This window comes from Apteryx rowi, unplaced genomic scaffold (genome assembly GCF_003343035.1).
Source record: "Apteryx rowi isolate R43461 unplaced genomic scaffold, aptRow1 scaffold_251, whole genome shotgun sequence".
In the NCBI taxonomy this organism is placed as follows: Eukaryota; Metazoa; Chordata; class Aves; order Apterygiformes; family Apterygidae; genus Apteryx; species Apteryx rowi.
Window position 1 is genome coordinate 445,822 of NW_020448875.1, and position 23,043 is coordinate 468,864.

General features: G+C 52.4%; 1 protein-coding gene across 7 annotated transcripts in view; it reads right to left on the reverse strand.

Moving 5' to 3' along the window:
- Positions 1 to 23,043, reverse strand: part of NCOA1 (nuclear receptor coactivator 1) — a 151,388-nt gene that overhangs the window by 76,182 nt on the left and 52,163 nt on the right. The window contains exon 3 of one of the 7 annotated variants that reach the window (XM_026066985.1): positions 21,997 to 22,547. The exons of the other annotated variants lie outside the window; for them this stretch is intronic. The gene's annotated coding sequence lies outside the window, so the exon portion shown is untranslated. The remainder of the gene's footprint in view (positions 1 to 21,996; positions 22,548 to 23,043) is intronic. 7 annotated transcript variants of the gene reach the window in all.

Below are 23,043 nucleotides of genomic sequence, written 5' to 3' on the forward strand. Positions count from 1 at the left end.
TTAAAGCTCCAGTGATGACATCATTGTTACAATTCCGTTGCACTTTCTTCCTCCTCAGCAACACCTGTAACACCACCACTTGAAAAATGGTGGCGGTCTTATGACTAAGGCTCAGCACCAAGAATCGCAAAACCTGGGTTCTCACCCTGCTGCAGAGATGGACTTCTGGTGTGATCACCTCTAATCCTCTTCCCTCTCCATGCTGTAAAGCCAGGATAAGGCTTTCCAATAACCAAAGGAAGAGGGGAAAGAAAGTAACTTGTTAATGTTCATATTATTCTTGGGATCCCCAGTTGGAAGTGCAGAGCATTTCCGCGCTGCCCACCGAACCATGGAGCTACACATGCGCATTGGTGTCATGACAGAAGTGATCCCGGTCTGACCGCCAGCATGCTTAGAAACCCAGTGCACATACGGCATCTTCGACAGGTGGGATGGATCCCCGTTGGTCTGAACACAAGGAACACAGAGGTCTCTTGCTTCCCACTGCAAATCTCATCAAAAGAGACTAAAACTACGGCCCAGGTGCTAAGCACTGTGCAGAGAGCGTGGGGCAACCCAGAAAGAACGCCCACCTGCAAAGGTGTCGGGCAAGCCGGGCCACCCTACGCCCATCCGTCATCCAAAGGAGGCCAAGAGGCCAGCCTGCTCTCTTATGGCTTATTTTCGAAGGAAGATATGCATGCCAACGATCATCTCTGCACTGCCATCAACAGCAGTTAGATCAAAATTATACACTACTGGCAAAGCAATTCTGTAAAATAGCTGCACTACAGAAGAACATACCCTCAGCGTGCTGAAGAAGGCAAGCAGGCACATGCGCAAAAAGGGACAAAACTCGTCGATTTTGAAATCCTTAACCCTTAGGGATCGCAAGCTAATTATTTTCTAAAGATTCAAACAGGCACATGCTTAATCTTGAACTCTGTGAACCCAAAAAAAAAAAACAAAGAAAGAAAGAAAGAAAGAAAGAAAGACCATTTTCTGCATTAAGCTGAGGGCTGCACCCTCACCAGGCAGCAGAAAAGGAGGGCACAGACTGAAGCGGCAGGGACAACTCGCGCTCCCTGAACGATGGACACAGCAGGCGTTGGGAACCTCTCCTTTTTGCTGACCACCAGGATTTCTGTAAAACCTCCGCTCCGAGGCTTGCACGGCTCAGCAGGACCTACTTAGGATCACTGTTCTGAAACGAGCAAACAAAAACCGAATGCTCAAATTGCTACCGATTAAACGGATTAAAAGAAACTCATTAATAAGTGGGAAAACTACTAGCCAGCTCTTATTGTCTGTATTAAACAGGTAGGAGACTACAGGCATTGCAGACATCTGCATCTCCACAGCTAGCTCTACCCGCCCGGCAGATGTTTTTGGCTGTGGGCTCTTTCCAGATGAACCTTTGCGTGTTCTCCTCACCCAGGCCTTCCTGTTAAAGTCAGCGATGAATCCACTGAGATGCAACAGGAGCCTCACCTGGGCTGCAGGTTTAGAGACCAGCAAAACCCGACAGAAAGCTAGCCATTTTTACAGCTAATAAAAATATCAGCTTTGTCATTTTTATATTAATAACAAATAGTTCTGAGACAGAGTCCTCATCTTTCCTCTTCAGCACATAAATGCATGCCCTGGCCGTTAGCGATTGGGAGGAAGACTCTCCCAGGGCAGGATAATCCGGGGCTGCCTGTTCCAGGGATTTCTGCATCTCCTCTGAGCGGCTGCCATCGGAGCAGGGACATCAGACTAGAGACCTCTGCTCCAAATCCGCCTGAGCTGTGTATTACAGCCGTACCCAGAGGATCCAAGAGCAGAGCGTTATGATGATTGGCACTGTACAAAAACCCAGAATTAGGTTATCCCTGCTCCAGATGTCAAGACTTGAATAGATTAGACAAGTAAAAGGAAAAAAAAATGACCACCTCCATCTTATAAATAGGGCTCCAGCCAGATTTAAGGGTCTTGCCAAAGGCCTAAAAGGGTCTAGTAGCGCCGGCTCAAATCTCAAAGCTGGGTTGAGACCCCTAACCAAACACTTAGTTTCTTCTCCATCCCCTTTATGTCCAGGTCTATTAACCATTCAGGTGAGCAGAGAGCGAAGATGAATGAAGCGTTCCATGTAGCCACGCACACCTCTTCCCTGCTTACCACTTAGTTTCCATCTACCACATCAAGACCATCTCCAGATTCAGACCGTGTACCTCAGTATCATAAAGCAAAATTAAATAGTTAAAGCGCAATCCAGAAACACAGCCATGATTTTACAACCTGCACCWCCGCTAAGGAATATGGTGTTGCTCGTGGTGGAGAGCGGCGTAGCGCTCCGAGGACAGGCCAGCTTTGAGGGTTTGGCCCTCCCAGAGGTCCACCACGTTAGCGAAGGGTCTCGCCATGCTCACAAACCAGAGTTACGTGTGTCCTTGCACTCGTGCTACCCCGTGTTCACACACACACATGCAGCCCAACTCCGGAGGAGCTTCGGGAGAGGGGAAATCTTTTATTCCTGGAACATGAACTGACGGGTTTCAGATGGATGCAAGCCCAGGGACACAGGAGACGACGAAGGCTTGCAGCAGCGGTGGAGAGAAGCCCTTGGAGACGCAACTCTCAGGTGGAGTCAACGCTCCCCATTTTCACAATCCTCGGGCCTCTTCCCTCCCCCCAGGAGCGACCAATTTATCGCCTCAAACTTCAGCTCTCTCGAATTCGATATTCCCTCTGCTCAACCGCATGCACTTGCAGAGCAGGTCCAGCAACATTTTCCCCGCGTTGAGCAAGAGCGCCCAGGGCCCAGGTCTGCTGGCACGGCAGCCGGGTAGGCGCGTTGCCTGCACTGGAGACGGGACCAAGGGGCGCAGGCACAGCGGCCTCCGTGGCCAGTGCCTACGCCGGGTCCGCCACCATAGTGCTTCTCCCGAGCTCGGGCCAAAGCTCCTGTGTTCGGATGGACCCAGGAAAGGGCTGGCCACTAGGAGCCTGCAGAGGAGCGCGGCCACGGAGGAGCTCGCAGCCGTGACCTTGGCAGCATTCCTCTGGGTACGCGTCCTTCCCGTCTCATAAACAACCGTCCCTAAAAACGCCCGGTGTAATCACGCAGTCAAAACAACCGCGACTCGAAAGCCACCTTCCCCAAACTCGGTTTCAGGTTGCAGAGAAGATTAGTGCAATCCTATCTGCTGGAAGCCGAGCGAAAAACACCCCGAGTCCCGCGGAGCTGAGGTTGCCCGGCTCCTGCCGGCAGTAAGCGACTCCGAATGCCAGACTGCGTAGGACGATAAGGACGAGGACGATAAAACGACTCTGCCGCTCAGCGGGGTTTTTCACCTAACGAAGCGCCCTGCTCCCCAAACGCCGCAGCTCAATGCTCGCCGCTCCGGGGTGAAGGACCCAAAAAAGCGGGCACTTCCCAACGTGCCGYCCGGCTGTCTCAGAGGCCCAGCTCGGACCGAGGGCGCAGTCCGCTGGGCCCAGGCTGGACCTAAGAGCATCATTTCTTGCACCATCCCTGGCAGCCGGTGGTGTGGGACAGCGCTGGACRCGGATGAACTCCGGTTCCTCTCCAACTGCTCCCATGTGTGTCCTCACCCGAGTTGCATAAGGGATTTTTTGGCTAAGCTCTGTTATCCCGGTTCCATGTGAACGGCATTTAGCACAGCATGAGAACCTGCCCCGCTACTTCACCAACCCCACAGAAGCACAAATGCAGCAGGACCAACCCCACAAAACAAAGCAAAACGCCCCCAAACCCATTAGCCCCCAAACCCTACAGCCTAACAAAAACTGATGGCTCCAAAGCCCRTCAAGAAGTTCCCTTGGTTCAGCTGCAATACCCGAGCCTTAACTAACACCAGGTTTCCGTGCAAATACAGAGTCTAGAACGTGCTTTTTTGTGGGGGGGTTTTGGTTGTTTTTTTTTTTTTAAGATTCCCAAAATAGCTTGCTTTGGAAGGCTGGGCCTCGAAAGACTCACGTATTACAAAGTTTGCAATAAMATCATTACTTCTGGCAGCTCTTGAAACGTGGCGCACAGTTCAGGAACAGCAAAAATTCTCCTCCTCTCATTCGCGGGCTTTTGCACAGGCTGCGGAAATAATTTTCTAACTGTTGCTTTAATACTGAAGTCCAAAAATATCAGGTTTCTTGGGAACTTTGGAAACTGAAACCAAAAGTGAGCTGGTAGGTAAAGCTATGCTAAAATTTAAATGTATTTACAAGTTCTATTTCAAATTGCTTACTCGTCTATGAAAAAAAAAAAAAGGATGAAGTCTTTTCTAAAATATTTTTAATGGCTCCCGGAGAGTCCCTGTGCTATACAAGCTCTGCATCTTAACCACATGTTATGATTGCATATGAATTTCTATTACGCTCACAAACGGTACGTCTTTGGTTTCGGATCAGGAAATTCCTCCTATGCCCAAGAAATCCTAGCGAAGGAATTCCAGTAAGCTCCTAAGTGCTTAAAATTAGCTCAGCCAGGGTTCGTTTCCAGCCACATAACAGCACTTTTTTTTGACACGCTTGTATTACAAGTTTATAAGTTGTTGTTTTTTTGAAATGGGCTTGACCCCGCRAACAGGTCTCTGCCAGGAGATTTCAGCATTCCCAGCCCTGGCGCCGTTTCCAGCACAAGCGAAGGCACACGGCAGCAAGCAGGGAGCGCYGGGACCGTTTCGGAGTCACGCGTGAGCTGGCGCCGGACGGATTTTCACTGAATGTTCAGAAAAGCAGGTATTCTGGACCAGAGCACCCCTCCATCCCGCTACAAGGGAATAAGGCAGGAAAATTCCTATTTTTTCTTCACCACAGATCAAGGCTGTACCTACCCAAATTAAGAACAGGGCTGCCGCACCAGCCCGGACCRCGACGAAGACGCGCCCCGCACCAGAAGAGGGTATTTTCTGCAAACACAGCCACTCTCGGACCGAGATTTGCAAACCGAGGGAGGAGATTTCGCCCCCGGAATTATCCCAGCATGGAAGGGCCGCGTCTTCCCCCACGTTTCGAGGCAACGCCGGGAGCCGCGCGAGCCTCCGGGATGCCGGCGACACCGGGGCACGACCGCGGCTCTCGGCGTTCAGCCACAAGAAGTCACTAGCGAGCCAAATTCCCCCTTTGCAGCGCGTGTTGCCTGGTGAAAACTGCACGTTGGGCTTCCTGCGGGACAACGTGTCACCGTGTCAYCGCGCGCCCCGGCCAGCCCCGCGAATCAACCCGCGACGCGCGCGACCGGTCGGGCTCCAAATTCGGGTTCGGTGGAAGAGCAGCCGCCGAGCCACGCGAGGTGCCGGCCCCGGAGCTGCTCCTGCGTTGCCTTCCAGCCGCTCTGCTTCGCGCGTTTAAAAGCACTCCGGGAATATTTTGCAAACCCAAACTAGGGTTTTAAGCGTTTTAACACGATTCCAGAGTGCCACAAACTCCATGTATATACGCGGTCACCACAACAGAGACGAACGACACACCGCATGCCCGCAGCCACGCGTGTCCCTGCGTGGAAAACTGCAAAAAAGCTAAGGTAGTGATGAAGATCCCCATTTCAAGCAAGTGATTTTYACCCAAGCGGTGCCCCTTTAAAAAACCGATCCATTCCCATCCCATCTTTCAGATCTCCTCAGTATTCCCCTGGGATCGGATTCCTGCTGTGCAAGGGTTGCCGGGGGGAGGCGAGGGAGGGACCCGTCGCTTGTCGCCTCCTTCCCTCCCCCTGTCGCAGCAGCGAAGCAGCCGAGAGAAGCGCTAAGCCCGGCACGGGAAAAAGCGCATTATCCAAATTTCAACTGGAAAAGCAGCACGCCAAGCATTCGCTTTACCGAGCGGAAGCAGGAAAAGCGGCACCGGCGAGGAYGGGCAGGTAAGCGCCGTGCTCCAGCGCGAAGCCCGTTGCGTTCGCTCCGGGTAAGGTCCCCGGCGTGACCAGCCAAGGCCGCAAAGCCCCGGTGGCCTCCGAGACGTCCCTGCGGCCGGGTGGCTTCGCGCGCGCTGCTTCCGCAGGGGAAGAGCTCGGGGAGGGAGCCGGGCACAAACGTAATTAGTTAAAGGATGTTTTCCYGCAGCTGGAGGTGGAGACCTGAAGAAGAAGCCGCGCTGCTGCCTTTTAGCATATAATTACCCGGCTGTTAAATTTGTGTGTCAGGTGTCGTGACGCCGGGAAGGAAAAAGCGCCTCCGGATTACAYGCAGAGGGAGCAAAGGATTGGGGAGCGGGACAGAGGAAGGCGCCGGGGGCCCAGCAGCGCGCGRGGAGCTCGCGAACGGCTATCGGCACACGTTATCTGACTGCAAAATCGAGAGGAAGAGACCGAGCTCTACGTTCCTAAGAAAGGAAGGAAGGCTTAAAAGCTAATGAAKAATACCAAGAAATGGAGGCTTAATTGTCTGCTGCTCTTGACTTTCTGCCCCACTTTCGGAAGTGATTCTTGCAGCTACGTTAGTGGAAACAGATGAGGTTCCTGCAAACCGGAGCCAGGAACTTCTGAGAAGATGAGGCCTCCGAGATGGCCCTCTCTGGGTCTACTGGCATCGCCGAGGTTTCTGTAAACGGAGYCGCACAACCCAGTCTAGATACTGGTAAACTCCACCTAACGGGCGAGGAGCCCAGTGTCGAGAGAGGGGGAGACCTGCAACGCTCGAATCCCTTCCCGAGGCTTTCTGTCAAGAGATGGAATTAGGAAGATTAAGCTGTTTTTCAGACGCGTCTTTTACTCGTTTGCAAGCACGACTTTGTCGGCCACCGCTGGGGAGCTCCTCTGAAGATCCATCTTCAATAGCCGTGCAGCAGCTGGCGGAGGGGAGGTCCTCTCCGAGAGGTAACAGCGCAGGTTGCTCTATTACAAGGCATGGGCCATCCCAGCAAACCCCGCCTAACTCCAGGGCTATGGACAACCTGGGCACCAGGCAGAGCCGAGTTTACACAGGTGACACTTGGTGCCAGGGTCTCCAAGAGACTCAAACAGCAAACATGTTGCACGCGCAGTATCAAAAGGTAGTAAAGGGGCGCCCCAAATTCCTAATAACTAAAGCAGGAGGCTGGGAACTCTCAAACTGTCGCCCAGTCTCGGCAATCGACTCACCTCACACAACAAATCATGTTAGAGCCTGATCCTACTCCATCCCTCCTCCAGAGCACCTCCACGTAAATATTTCAGTTTACAGACAAGGTAATTTTTTGCCTGCCAGAAGCTTCGCTCAGACCAAGGACCGAAGCTCCCTCCTTTCTCGCTTGCGCAACTTCACAAACAGCCAAGACATAAACTAGCTGGATGAGAAATGTGGATAAGGTGGTATCAATACTCGGTAATCAAAGCGCAGCTGCGCCGGTAGCACAAATCTGGTATCCAAGTTTCTTCCTCCAAAAAATGTAACTCCACGCTGAAGGCTACCTAACATTTCAAAGGTAACAGTGATTTTCAGACACGCTTTTTACAGTTTCTACTTGCAAGTTACTGAGCACATTGCATTTCTCTGCAGTAGAGGTTAGGCCGTTAAGAGAGATGGCAACCATCATCTAATCACGGAGTAACTACCAAGTGCTCCTTGCAAGCATCCTAGATGGGTCTCACCCTACCTCAGCTTAGACATCTCCATCCCCGCTTGCCACCCAATCTCTGGAGAGGAACAGGCATTTCTAGGGAAGGATTCCTCTGGTCATAATATGGACATTTGAAAAACGTCAACTCTCTTGTGACCTTAAGGCACATTTTTCTCTCCACCGACAGTAAAAGTCATCCTGACAACCAGCCCAGCTGTAGATGCCCACATTTAGTGGCATCTCCTATCTTTCTTATTAATGCCAAGTTAGATGAACACCACATTCTGCATTACCTTCTCGTTGGATATTTCACATGAACCCCAAGATTTACACCACAGGCTTTACGGAGCGTAGAGGATGACCCTCTATTCCAGTAAGGCTGTCCCTGATAGACTCCCGAAACCACACCGATGCCCCCAGAGGGCAGCTGCGGCAGACCTACCGCAGACCACCCAGCGGCTGCATTTATTTACTTCTTTTAGCTTCACTTGGATGGACAGAAAGGCCTGAAACGTGAGGCTGGAGGCTAACACAACTGCTTAGCCGGGAAACTATTCCATAAAGAAGAAGAAACCCGGACAAAAGAGAAACAGCTGTGCAGGATCTGGAGCAAATGGAAGGCAGGAGGCAGCAGCATCAGTCGCTATGGGCGTAACGCGCTGCGCCGGGAACGACACAGGTGAGGGAGAGGACACGGAGCACCGCGATTCACCGCTTGGGAATTAAATACGCGGCAACCTCTCCTCCAAGAAGGAAGGCGCAAGTTGAAGCAAACATCCCTGCGTATGCCTATTTCCTTTGCTTATGTAAGAGCATGCAAGCGCCTATGCAAATTGTGCGGCCTTTGGATATTTTCCAAATTACTGCCGGAGCTTTGGAGTTATTCGGCTTGAGCAATCTTAGCTTTAGCGATGAGCTTACCACTTAAAAACGTGCCAAGGCCGGCTCGGAGCCTGCCGGTCAGCGAGCCCGCCACGACCAGCTGCTGATGCGCTGCAACCGGCCGCGTTTAAGCCCTAAAAACATAACGGATGGGCGAGACGAGCCTACGGGGATGCGAGGATTCGCACCGGGCAGCCTGCGAGGCCGAAACTTCGGTAATTGCTAAATCGGTGCTTACTTGGTGCCAAAACTGGGCACCCAGCAGCTGCTTTTAGCCAGTGCTCGATTAAACGCAGTGACGCGTCCTTACATAATAACTGCAGGGTTGCCGCACCGGCAAGGCATATAATCAATTATGCTTCTGTTCGGTACATCCTGAAATATTAGGAGCCCGCGTCCTAATTAAGCAGTTTATTCAGGCAAAAACTAAAATTGCAGCGCACAATTATGTAACAAATTACACATTTTACACTGCAATCAATATCTCTAAATGCTAGGTAACTGGTGACGCTCTGACACGGCAGAGCGGCTGATCCATTGCCGCCCGTCGGAGCTGGGGAGCTGCAAAGAATAAGCAAGTTACTTTTTAACGGAGCTTTAAAACCTTCCGCCCGAGCCAGGCGAGGATGCCGGGCAGGCGGCGGTTTCCTGTCCCACTGCTCCCCTTGGCAAGGTTAATCACGGCACGCGAAACGCATGCCACTCGCAGATCAGATTCAAAGTTTTCAAATAGCTGCAGGCGTATCTTCCAGCTCGGCAGCAAGCAGCTCAGGCAGCCAGGCAGCCGGCTAGCCGGGAAGGCTGAAAGACGAAAGGGAATAAAACAACAAAATATATAGCAAAAACATGAGTTCAGCTACCGGGAGCATTCCTCCGGCCGGTTTGCAAAAGGCCAGGAAAGCTGCCCATTTCGGAAGCCGCGCGATGCGCTGCTCCCTGCACCGTCAGCGCGCAGAGGGAGAAGTGGGCAACATCCAGAAATCCATGCACATATGCCCAGAAATATGTGCGTGCATGGCCTTAAATATGGGCACGCATGGCCTTAAATATGTGCATGCATGGCCTTAAATATGTGCATACATGGCCTTAAATATGGGCATGCATGTATGTCCTTAAACATGTGTATGCATGTCCACAAATATGTTCATGCATGGCCCTAAATACGTGCACGCATGTCTAGAAGGCAGCAGCAGCGTTTTGCTCAGTGCCAAGGCAATAAAAGCGCGTGAAGCATGGGAGCTCCGAGCGAGCCGCCCGGCACCTACCTTCGGGGCGCGGGAAACGCCGCGCGGCGTCGGACACGCGTCTCACCGGGCTCCGCCGCACACGGGACTGCCGCGGCCTCAGCGGCCACAGCAAGGTTTCCGTTCTCACTCGCACGCGTTTGCAGCTCTCTCTTTTGCATGCACCTCCCCCCACACATCTTCTTTCCATGTTTTTTCACCCATTCTTCTGTTCTCCCAATAACCCCCCTTTTTTTAGGATCCACTTCTTTTATCTCCTTTCTGAACTTCAAACCTGCAGGTTCCACTTCATTTCAGTGCATTTCCTTTATTTGACTTTCAATTTTATTTTTTTCTCCCCCTTGTTTCGATCTTCTCCTCTATGGTTTCCGTTGCCTTTTTAAAAGCCTTTTACTAACAAATTATTTTATTTTTGCGAGAGCAGAGGAGGCCTCGCTCCCTTTCATTATGCTGCGTATTGCTCAACCCGAATGAGGTTTATTTAACCTATTCTGCATAGAACAGCTGCTGCCACAGTTTTGGGGGGGGGGGTCATTTTTTTTTTTTATTCCTCACAATCTGCAAATTTGACTCCTCTGCTCTTACATTTCGATTTCTCCCCTTGCCTACGAACATGTGCATGGAAGCATCAATCTTTTCTCGACACTAATTAGGCAGAGAGACGAGGCTCGCTCCCCCGGCGCACGTTGCAAGCACCGCGCCGGGGGATTTTGCTGGATCGGGCCCCCCGGCGGAGGTCAGCCCCAGCCAGCACCGCTGCCACCCCCTCTCGTGACATCCTGGGGGGTTTTGTCCTCATTAAAATAAGGAGTTATGCACCTGAAGGACCTGCCGAGGGTACGAGGTTCGCCCCGAGCTGACGGCCTCGGCTCACAAGCCCGGCAGACGCGAGCACTCGGCTTCCGCAGCTGCTCGGGAGTTTTGGAGCGGCGGCAAAGGGAAGTCGCCTGGGTCTCTCCCGTGAGCTGCCGGCTTTGGCTTCCCTTTGCGCGTGCGCAAGGACAGSACTCACCAACAACTCTGGCTACGTTCCTGTCCTCAAGCTTAGTATTATTTGCATTGCTTTTTTTTTTAAATCAATTTAACAGGATCCGTTCCTCCACGCCTCTCCAAGCCGGACGCGTTCAGCGCCAGGCTGGTGCCTATAGCTAAGTTTAACTTAACCTGGGTCTTGTCCCAGTTAGTAACCGCTATTTCCGAGCTTTGCTAAGCATCTCGGTACTCTGCAAAGGAGTTATAAAAACCTAGGGAGACAACGGAAGGAGAATTTTCCATCCATTTGTAGGTGGCGGTAAAAACCTAGAAACGTGTGTTTAGGAGATTTAATTTAAGACCAAGAAGAACAGCAAGGCATTGCTGCCACAGACCTATCAGCCGTCCTGTTAAATAATAAATTAAAAATTATRGGAAATTAAGATAATTATTAACTTTCACGGCGATTATCTCGGTATGTGTCAAAATACTTTAAYGTACATTTTGAACGTTCGTTCTTGCTTATACGAAAATTAAACGCTTCACCGACTCTTTGTTACCCAGTTCTTAGCGGCGCTTGACGCCTCCAGCGCTTGCAAGCTGCTCGCGAAAATCCTCCTCTCGCTCCGTGTATTAAAGCGAGCCTCTCCCGGCATTCGCAGTTTCGGTATCCGCGTGCGAGGCCGGCGGACGCCGGAGACGCGGGTCCACCCCAGGGAGCCCTCGCCGGCCCGGATGGCACGCCGGCCTCGGAGGAGGGACGCGCCGAGCGCGGCGGAAGAAACGGGAGCTGCCGCATGTGGATAACCCAATTCACGCCGAGCGACTGCAGCCGCTCGCAGAATTGACCGAGCGGCGCGGGAAACGGTTTTAATCGCGAATCTTACTGGCGCGGCTCTATCGATTACGCCCGGTTTGGGCGCTTCTGCCAAAGTCGGGCTCTTTGCGGCTCTTCCGTAACTTGCGCGTCTGCATCATGCGCAGGTCCCTGCTGTGCCACCTAAAAAATGCTATTCCTGGACTATTTTACCCTAGGAAGACAGGAGAAATAAGATAGAAGGAGATGCTGGAGGAGGGAACAAGCTTTCCTAGAGCAACGCACCAGGAATAGAGCCAGGTCGTGCCGGTTTGCACCATCCAAAACAACGAGGCGTTCGTCCTGCTAGTGCCAGTTTTGGACTTGCACAGCAAGAGCCTCCCCGAAGCACATCCCTCCCCGCGTCAAGCATCCTTCGACACCGAGCAGGCGCAAGGCACCGCTCGACGCAAATGAAGCCAACGCGGCGGCGCCTTTCGTGCTTGAACAACTAGTTAGTGGGTGTTAAAGCAGCTCCCTTAATTGCGTTCAAGAGGGTTGGGCTAAATCTCGGAGATTTGGCAGCGAGCAAAGAGTTGTGAAATCGCCGAGCGAGTTACCAGTTCCTCAAAGCACAGCAAAAGCCGAGTTACGTAAGGTCAGCCGCTGGAAAACCACGCCGGTGCCTTCGACGCGCAGACAGGAAGGYTGCCCATCCCAGCGCTCGAAAGAGCGCGCCCAGCGAAACGAGCAGGGTAAAAATAGTCGGCGCATTGTGACGTGATAAAAATACATGTGATTTCTTGCCTTCTGCTTGTGCCAAAATAGCTGAAGGTTTTGCCCAGAACGCGTTTCACTAGAAAACCACGTGCCCGGCGCTTGCTCTGCCACGCACCCGGAGAAAGACGATCCAAGCCGACGTTCCCTATTTACAACTAGCAATATAAAATAAACGCCATTTTACAGAAACAGCGATTAAATAAAAAAAAAAAAAACATTTTGTGCCTCCAGCCTTGGAARACGAATACACAAAAACTCCCCTTCCATGTTGTTAATTAAATATGGTCCCTAACTGCGGCAATCCAGGAATTTCCCCTCCCCGGGCTTATCCGAAATTAGCTGGCCTGGCGGGACCRGCAGCGAGGGAAGCGAGCGGCAGCAGGGCCCAAAATCCCGCAGGAGCCGGTGCTTCGGCTCTCGCCTTTCAGCAAGGTCTTTGGGCAACGCACATTATCATCGGTAGCTTTAATGCTGTAGCACCTGGGAGCCCCACCACGAAAACTTGCTTCTGCTTAGCCGCAGCAACGGATAAAAAAGCACCTTTGCAATAAGGAGAGGTCACGAACACGGAAACAACGTACAAAGAGCACGCGTTAGGAGAACTTTCCGCAGCGCTTTGGCCGGACCGCAGAGTTAGGTCAAACCGACTCGACGGGGCTTGGAAACGCTCCCTCGACCGGCAGGAACCAAACGCAGGAGGACAACGCGAGGTTTCTTCTGCGCCCCAGCAGACCGCAGCRCTACCCAAGGGATTCAGCAGCACCTCAGCGATGGGAAAAATGAGGCAGCTCTGCACCCGTTTTCTGGGCCCAAAGCTCGCACTGAGCAGGCAGGGGAGGAGGCAAGCAAAGAAGCTCARCTTGGCAACAAATCTGAGAAGTTCCTTCACTGATCTCCCTCACTCGACAACAGAAATCCCCTAGCATTCCCTTGGCCATCGGAAATATCCCAAATTGTGTTTTAAGCAAYGAAAAAAGCAAACCATGGCAAGCACAGCCGCTGCATATGCTGCAGGGAAAGGCATCATCTGTGATGGGCAGCAGGAAGAAGGTTGCACGTGATGGCAGCACGGCATGGAAGGCACCTGGGGTTGCTGTAGGTTTTACGGCTTCATTTTTATAAAGGCGGCTTGGCAGAGGGTTTCTCTCCAAACTGAACGCGTGCGCTGTCCCATTCCCCAAACCGCGGTTCGGAAGGGGCTGGGCACAGGAACCGCGCCGAGCTCCACTTCAGCCTTGGAGGCCACCACGCTTGGCTCTTCGCTTAAAACAGGCCCAGGGGTCCCCTCGCAGAAGAGGTTTCGCGGCACGACCAGCGCACACAGGAATGCAAAAATGATACACTGCAAATGAAGGGGTTGGGAATGGAGGCATGGGAATGGAGGCATGGGAATGGAGGCATGGGAATGGAGGCATGGGAATGAAGGCATGGGAATGGAAGGCTGAGACACCAGGCAGCCGTCCTGCGAGGCTTATTGCCTTGGCCCCATCCCAAACTTTGCATTTCCAGGATGTGGTGACCGCATCAGGTACTTCGCTCACTTCCCAACACACCTATCTGGAAGGTATTACTGCCAGGAACAGTAAACCCCCCATAAAAAGGTGAGAAGAAATACATGGAAAAACCTGAACAACACCGTCTTACTTAGCAGCCTGTGTTTTAAGAGCTGAACACATGCTTAAGGCTAAGGGCAGATAACCTGGAGATACCTAACCCATTCAAAGCCAATCCTTTCCCTCTCCAACAGAAAAAGGAAAAAAAGCAAATAAATTACCGCAAACTCGGGTTTTTTTTGGTCTAAGGAGTTCCATTCCTTATCCAGAAATCCCCATACAGAGAAGCCTCAGAGAAGGCTCCTCCTTCCAAAGCTGGTTTTTATTTATTTTATTTTATTTATTTATTTATTAAAGAGAAGTCTTTCAAAATTAAGAGTTCTAGTCACACTCCTGTTCGGGCAAACCTTTGTAACAACCTCATTTTGGCAAATTCCAGTTTTGCCTCAGAAGGGAACTGAAGGATAAATCCCTTCCCTTCCCCAGGGCATTTGATTTCCAAAGGTCTTTTCTCCRAGCAGGAACGCGAGGAGGTTACCTGTCCCATTCCACCCACTGTGCCACTTGTCAGAGGGAGTTAAAGACAGTAGCATTAAGGAAACAGGATGAAGATCTTTAATTTAAAAAAAGGGTTGGTACTTAATGTTCTCGGAAGCAAACTTCTGCCACGGACGAATGCCAGCTTTTCTCGTCTCCTGGCCTTAGACAACACCAGCCTTGGGGCCAACCTGGGCTGAGATGCAGCTGGCACTGCCTTTTGGAGGGGCTGCAGGGGGATTCGGCTTTTCGGAACCCAAAACAGTTAATAAAGATGAAACAACCTGAAAGAGCACTCCGCAAAACACGGACGTCCCCTAGGACTGTAAACAGACCCAGGCCGGGGAGACGCGATGCTGACGGGGCGAAACCCGGAGCAAATCTCCCGATTCACGCCCATGCACCACCAGAAAAAGAGGACAACTTAAAATGCTCCCTGGGATGGAGACACGTGAGCTGCTGCGCCTGCAGAGAGATACGGGAGAGGAAATAAAATACGATCTTGCATAATCGTATACTTGTAAGCAAGATACTTTGGCGTGGGAGAGGAGGGCTGRAGCAGAAACCCCATACGCTGATTCAAATAAATCTCTCCTATTCCGATAATGGAAAAGAATATGGGCTTTCAGAGAAGAAAACACAGGAAGCGTGTTTAAGCTCCTTGCCCGAGATCAAGTCCTGAGTCAACGGTAAAGCAGATTTCTGACCCTAAATGACTGCAATCTAATCTCTAGATCGCATCTGACTCCCCGCACGATAGCGTACAGCAATATCCTGCTTTTAAATGCCAGCCGGGTAGGAACAAGAATGGCCAATGTACTCTCGACCATCATGTAAATGCTCGAAGAATGAAAATGAATCATAGCAGGAAGGAAAATTTTATCAGCCTCACGCTGCATTAATTACTGCTTCTTGTCACCAGTCGGCAAGAAGTGGAACCGCCACGACTTGGCCGCAACGCTGCTGAAGCTAAATCCGACGTTGCCCCGGAGAGGAGCCGTTCTCTGCTCAACTGAGTAGTTCTCCGAGCGCTGCTTGCACCTCCTGGGTCCAACGTTCGGAGATGCTAAGCTTCCCGACCTCCAAAGGGCTGCAGAGGAAGCTAGTAACGCTCTGCGCCTTGGAAAACRGGTGGAAAGCACCCACCCGAGAGGCCAGAGCTCCAGCCTCAGGTCCACACCTCCACCCCAGCCAGGCGCAGAAGCAAGGCCTTCACGTGACTTCTCAGGAAAGGCTCTTCCCCAGGCACGTTCTTTGCAGGAGCAGAGATTGCTCAATGTCACAAGCGCTGCCGCAAGCTCGGACCCGCCTTGAGAATTAAGCGACTTCGCTTTCGGGAACAGACAYGGGCAACGCGTTGGAGAGCGGAGCCTGGCAGCATCCGCGCAAACCTGCTGACCGCAGGGAAGCACCGAGCGGCCCGGTGCCTCTCGGCGACGTGGGCCTCCGGTGCCGCCGGATCGGGGAGCGGAAGCCCCCGTCCTCTGCTCCTCCCAGGAGAGGGGAGAGGAGGCGCCCAGACCTGCACCRACTGCGAGAACATCGCTCTGGTGACTCGTGTTCGCAGAGTTTGCAAACATCACTACCTAGCGCTTCGCCATCCACACATTTAACAAATAAAAAGCCACTTTTTCTTTTTTTAACTCTAGCTACATTTTCTCTTTTTTTTTTTCCTGAGTTTTTATCCCCTTCTTGATCCACCCAGTGCATCGCATTCTCATTCAGATGCGTTTTCCAAGCGATGCGTTTGCAGCACACGAGAATTTTTAAGGTCTTTGGTTCTCTGTTTGTTTTCCTTATGGACGCGTCCCTGGAGCCGGGAGCAAGCCCTGACCCAGCGCCCGGCGCGTGTGTAAACACCGCTCCGCGCTTGTGCCGCTTCGCATCTGGATCGCTCCCCGAGGAGGGCGAGCGGCACAGCGGGGATGCCGCGGCGGCCTCCTAGCAATGCGTTTCTCCAGCAGACCGTTTATCTCTCTTTTTTTTTTTTTGCTTTCCCAGAGCAAGGCCGCTGTGCCTCTCCATTACATAATTCCTACTWACAGTCTCCTTTCGGCTTTCTCCTTGCAGCAGGCTGCAGAGCGCTCGCGAGCGGCGGCGCTCACTCCGCGACAAGGACCTCCGCAGCGGGAAGCCGGCAAAGCTCAAAATCGAGGGGAACCCGCCGGGAAATACGAGCAAAACCCAGTTAGTTTGGCTGCACGGAAAGCAAGACACGGCTTCGTTTTGCACCACCTTTCCTACACATCACCTCCAGACTGAACGCGCGCTGCACAAGCTGCTTTGCTGCGCGCGCCTGCAAAAGCAAGACGCGATAAAAATAACATGCACTAACTGCGCGAGGCCTCTTCCCCTGCTGCCTGGCGCCTAGCGGCGCTATTTACACCTGCATAAAATAGGTGCGAAACGCAGCCGGGCCCAAATGACAGCGTTTTGCACCCGCTTTGCCCTGGCGGCAGGGATCCAGCCGGCGGGGCGCTCCGGGCACCGTCAGCCCGCGCGCGGCGAGACGGCTCGGCTCCTGCGCCGGCTCCCTGGGAAGCCCCCGCTCTGCAAGCCCTAAGGCCGCAGAGAGGGGATGGGGCAGCACCACCAGCGGCATCCTTGCTCTGAGGAAGGCGGAAAAAACACGCACTAAGTTCTTAAGGTCTCGTGCCCTAGATACGGTAGGTGCGCTAAGAAAATGATGAGAACGACGAGCGGGTGCACCCGGACGGGGAAAAAAGGGCAACCCGGCRCCCCAGAAACGACCGCGAGAGCCTCGCCGAGAGGGCAGAGGAAGCGGCTTTTCCCAGGACGAGGGGCGCGAGCGCAGGCGCACGCGCGCGCCACGGCGAGGGCGAAAGCGGGGGAGTCGGGGGAGCTCAGCTCCCGCACGGAGGGACCGAGAGGCTAAAGCAATTAAAACGCACAGGCCTGGGAGAGTTTCAGAAGCGACGTACTGCAGAAATAAGTCCAAAATGATGCTATTAAATCACAGATATTAATAGCGGGAGAGATCTGCAATTAGTTGGTAGAACGGAGGGCAGAGCCCAGCCTGCATTTGCGGCTGCTTATTTGGCAGGATTCTTCATGCCAAGCTGTTTGCAAACTGCCCCTCTCGGGTGCACGCTGGAAAATTTCCCTCCGCGCAGCTGAAAACAGCAGAATTTCAGCGCCAACCCCAACGACAGGTGACGTTTTTGGGGGGTGACGCGGCCCAGGCCGGCAGCAGCCGTCGAGACGCAGGTTCGACGCGATGACGCGGAAGGACGAGACGCTGCGGCCGCCCTGCTAACGCTGCGCTGGGTGCCGGGGCAAAAGCACAGAGCGGGGGGGGGGCAAAACAATCCCCCCAGACGGAAAGAGGGACAAAGCCCATACGGAAAGACGTGCTCATGGAGCATTACAGCCAGAGGAGAAACTACACTACAGCCCTTTCCCAACACCACCCGGCGGTCCTTAAAATGAGATGTTTCGATGCTGCAAAAACAGGCGAGCGCCAGAGAAAAATACAGCAAAATGGCTGGGCTGCTCCAAATAAGAGCAAACGTTTCCAAAAAGTAGGGCGTCCCTTGAAGGACGGCGTATGCCACAGGGGTGACCAAGGGCTGCGAGCTACAAGTAACCCGCTGGCATTTTTGTTGCATTCTCCCCCAAATCCTTCCCTGCGGAAGAGCTCCAGGGAAACGATTACCGAGGCACCGGGCAAAGCAAGAAATGATCACCAATCGATTAAACGGCTCCAGAAAAGCCAGAAGATCAGAGAATCACAGAAGGGTTGAGGTTGGCAGGGACCTCTGGAGATCATCTAGTCCGACCTCCCTGCTCCAGCAGGGTCACCTAGAGCACCTTGCCCAGGACCGTGTCCAGACGGGTTCAAGATCCAATCTTTTAAAGAAAACTTCAACTGGAAAAAAGAAAAGGGGTGGGAAAAGACCACCTGACTACAAACCTGGCGGCGTCCCCCTGGATACCCAGTAGGAGATAAATTATCTTCCTGCACGATCTGGGAAAACGACGAATACTGAAAGCAGGAGAAAGCCTCCAAGTGCTACTTCACCGCGCAGCCACCACTCCAGCGTTACAGATGTTCGAAGGCCAGCTTACAGAAAAACCTGTGCCCATAACAGGCAGGCGCTCGGTGAAGCTGCAAAGCCAACGTTACAAAACCGCTTCTGCAACAAGGCGCTGAAGCTGCCCATAATATTCTGCTTTAAAAAGACGAAACTCAATGTGGAGGGGGGGAAAAAAAAAAAGCACCGGGTATTTATTAAACCATTAAGAAACAGATAAAATTACTAGTTCACAAGGATCGGTAAATGCGGAGGGGGCTAAATTTCGATACCGCAAAACCCCCGGGCCTGCGATGCCTCCAGCTGCACAAACAACGGGGGCAACGAGACGGCTCCAGCGCTTCACCGCAACGTTCCCGCTGGCGCAAGGATCCCGCCTGCCCCGTACTGACACCATCGCCCTATTGGATAAGTAACGGTTTTGTTTTTATTTTCGGCCTTCCCCCTCCGTAATTAAAGCCTGCGGAAACAAAGCGATGAAAAGCCTCAGCTGCGGCGCGGCGCCCGCGAACCGTTCCAGCGGGGGGACGGCTGGGAACGGAGATCCTTCCTGCAGGAGACGGCAGCTAGCGACCCGGGCTGATCACGGCYGAGTTACATCAAGTGTATTAACGCTAAAACCGCCTGTCCTCGAGGGCTTTTTCCTAAGAAATACAGGTTGCACTTTATGGCTATTATAGGAACAAAACGTTGGCCGACATCAAGTCCCATTCAAGTAAGTCCAATTTGGGTCAAAATCGTCGGTGCCGCCAAAGGCCAGCGAGCCCAGGCAGGCTGCACCAGCGCAAGCCCGGTCCAAACCGGGCGCGAGGTGGAAAGATTGCTAAATTACCCTTAGGAACAACAAAGAATAAGGCTGTATGAAAATATTTTTTAGTTTTGTGCTCCTCTCCAAAAGCTCGGCTTGCAGATGAGAGCGGGACAGCGGCGGACCCTTCCCCACGCTGGGAAAGCAAGTTCCTTGCAACCACCCGCAGTGCTCGCGAGCGAGCCCAGCAGCTCGCACCAAGTCTTCGGTCGAGGTGGATGCCGCTCTTGGATGTTAAAGCAGACATTTAGTTAGCTGTCACGAAATATTTATTAGTCTGCTGATGAGTTAATTAAAAATTTTAATAAGATTTCAGTACTTACTGAAATTATTTACTTCTGTGTACGAGCACRGTGTTGACAATAGATGGGTAAGTGCTACACGGAGGGATTTTTTTTGGATGACTTATCTAGTTGTTCTGCAAACGCTCTGGTCACTGCCAACAGCTGCAAATTTATCTGCCCTTCAGATTTAACACGCAAAATAGTTGCTAGACTGCTTATAGCCCATCATTCATCTTTTATCACTCCACCGTTTTCACTGTAACACCCCAAAACCAGGCATCGCGTGCAGTAACGATAGACGAGGGACGAAACAGCTCACTGTCGCGCTAGCGGTAATAACGGCAGGGTGGAAAAGGTCTAAAGCTTAACCGCGTGCCCTCTCCGGGAACAACACGCAAGCAGCAGCTAATTGTAACGAAGTATTTTCATCTGCTGGCGAAGCGCGGATATGACGGGATTACCACGGCGCTTTGCAGCAACACTATCCTTCGTGGTCACACGAACTGGAAAAGCTCCCGACCCGTTTTTTCGTGATTCGGGAGGCTGAGGCGCAGCTGTATTTTCCATCTAAAGACAGACAGAGTCCACAGTCGTACAGAGCAAAGGGAGCTCATTTGTGGCATTACACTATTATATTAAAAGAAAAAAAAAAGCTGCAGCTGTATCTGTATATCATCATTCTGACATGGGCTTGGGTCTCTGATTACTTACTTGTACGAATTAAAGAGACAGGAGAGCGCGATCAGAGACGAGGCTGCAGAAGACGAGGAGACGACACACGCCGGGAGCTTTGCCCGAGTCCCRCGCCCCAGTCGGGCTACAGTCGGCGATGCCGCACAGTGCTCAGAGCAGGCAGAAACGCTCGCCTTCCGAAGTTGCAAAGAAATAGGGAAAAAAATGAAAACAGGAAAAAAATGAGAAACCTAATGAGTATTTTACGCTGCGCATGGGTAAGAGCAGCCTCACCGCGTCCTCCGCTGCAGTAAAAGTGCCACCGATTGCAAGCGTTTCCCGACCGGCCCAGCCGCCACCGCCCGGGGAATAGGCTCCTTCTCCCCAAGCCGTCGGCCCGGCTGCCGCAAACAAGGGCCGTACCCTGGGCAGCAATTAGGCAGAGCCGGAGCCGCAGATGCAGCCGAGCTCAGGGGAGGTTCAGGCTCGCGGCGACGGCCGCGTGCTCCCCACGGGCAACGCTGCAGGTGGCGGCGAAGACGAAGGCGCCCGCGGGGAGAAACCGGCGGTCAAGCCGCATTCGCGCTGCGAGAAAGGGATTTCTGCGAGAAATTAATTGCATTAAACTAACCTGCAGTGCGCTTAAGTGATCACTAGTAGCACTTTATCCCACAACTAAGGGTTTTTTCCATGCAGTGACAATAGCAATCCATGGGTTTGGATCGCACTTCCTTGAGCGTGACCATCCTCGAGGCTTTCCTTGCATCCCATGCTGCCTCTTGGCCCCGCACCGGAGTCCGGCTCCGGCTCCCRATGGCCCCTCGCAGGCACCAGGGCGGCCGGCGGCTTCCCGGATCCGTCCCTTCTCCCGGCAGGGAGAGCCCGGGCCCTCGGCCTCTTCCTTGAATGACCTTTTCTTGGCATAAGAACATCGATTTCGTTTGTTGTTCTTCCCTTTGTTTCAATGACGATTTTTGAATCGCCCTCTCGGATTTTGACTGCATCTCTCTGGGAACCTCTGTCGGAGCTTTTTGTTAATCCTTCCACGTAAAGCATGCAGCTTTACTTATTTTCTGCCTCCAAAATTTCCACTATTACACCTGCCACAGATTTAAGGCCTCTTTTCAATACAGTCCTGTTACCTTCAGAATTTCGTTCCAATACCTTAACAAAAGATTTTCCCCCCATTTGGTGCACGTTAAGAGACATGTAGACACTGCTCAACTGTATAGATCTGTGGCTTTCCTTGCCATGCTAGAAGACATACAACCCGTCTGATACACTGCTACTTTGTTATTAAAATTTGCTAATTAGTTTGCCTTTCACTCTTCCCGCTTGGGCTTAAGACAGTAGAGGATTTCCCCACGGAGAAGCCAGTCCCTCCTCAGCAAGCTCCTCGCGCTTCTGCAAGGAAAACGCGCCCCCCCCGGTGACGCTTCGGGAGGAACCGTAACAAGCAACGGGGCAATTTTCCTTTGATTTTGAATCTCATTTTAACTTCTCCAAATATATTTTAATAGCCTTTCCGCAGTTCGCCGGTAGCTGGGATTTGTGACAGCTCTATTAAACACACATGTGCCTTTCATCATAACAAGGAGCGCCGGGATACCAAGGTGAGGGAGGCGGCGGTGGGCAGGGCAGGCACGGTACGGCCGAGGCTTTATTAACCGCACGAGATTTCTCCGAAATCGGCAAGGGGAGTCTACGGTCTTGAGGGAAACGAAAGAGAAAAGCATCTACGAGGAGTTTGCTCCATCTTCCTACCATCCTCTTTGCAACAGGCAGCACTGCCCCAGCCCCTGAACTCAAAACTCCCAGAGGCAAGCCAGGTCAAGGAGGAGAGCGAGTGTTGCAAATATACGGAAAAAACAGTTTTTATAAAAAACATCACTTGCCTTTACACCTGGTAGAGTCCGGAGAGTTGCCTATGCGTTAATGATCCCCGTGCCCAAAGAGGGAGGTGAAAGCCTCCTGCAGTCGTTCCGCTCCACCGGAGGGGGCATCCGACTATGCCGATGGCTTCCCCACGCGCTCCCTGTGGATGTGGGGTTTCACCCCGACGGCTTGATGATTCCCGCCGGCAATGTATTTGGGAGCTTCAAGCATCGTTTTAGGTGCTTTCAGAGGCTGGCACGCCAAGCCAAGCCTTCAGGCCAGGCAAGGACGACGCGCCGCGGAGGAACGCTTACAAAGCACGAGCGGGATTATGGTTTGCCTTCCAAACCAGCAGCGTTTCGCACGGGTTGTGTAATGAAAGTCATTTACCAGCATTTCTGGTTCTTGGAAAGCAGTACTGCCGATGACTCCGCCGTCTCCAGCTCCCAGGGCTGACTCAAGAGTAGATAATAATCACTTAATCCAGCATTCGGGTGAAACGGCCAGCGAATGCTTTAAATCCCGGTCCTTCCCCCCCGTCGGAGTCCAGCGGCTCCCGGTGATGCCGGTTCTGGGAAAAGAGCCGGTGGCAGCACGTGTGTGTATTTATTAACACGTACCTTCAGCTCCCAACAACAGGAGCTGGGTACCGGCAGTTTTCTTGCCGAGAAGCACGCAGAGCCACAGACCTAGCAGAAGCTCGCTGCGGCGTATGAAAGCTGTGCACAAACATCCCGGAAATCAAAACAACAGAAAACTTCGTCTCGCTTTTTGTCAGCCAACAGGCAGGTTGGGCGTTTCCGTGTTTGTTTTTCGAAAGCTTATCAGAAACAGATCTAACCACCCCTGCATTACTGACAAGTGGTTACCCAGCTCCCTCCGAGCACTAAAAATGTTTTTAAGTGATAACTGGAAAAAAAGCAAGAACTAAAAGCCCAAATCCTCTTTACTAAGGGTTCAACCCTTTTTACCTTCCTCTCTCCAAGACGGATCAAAAGCAATAAAACAACGCCAAAGGCAGCTCTAAGCAAATGTGTTCGCCATGGCCCACGCTGCGAAGAGCAGGC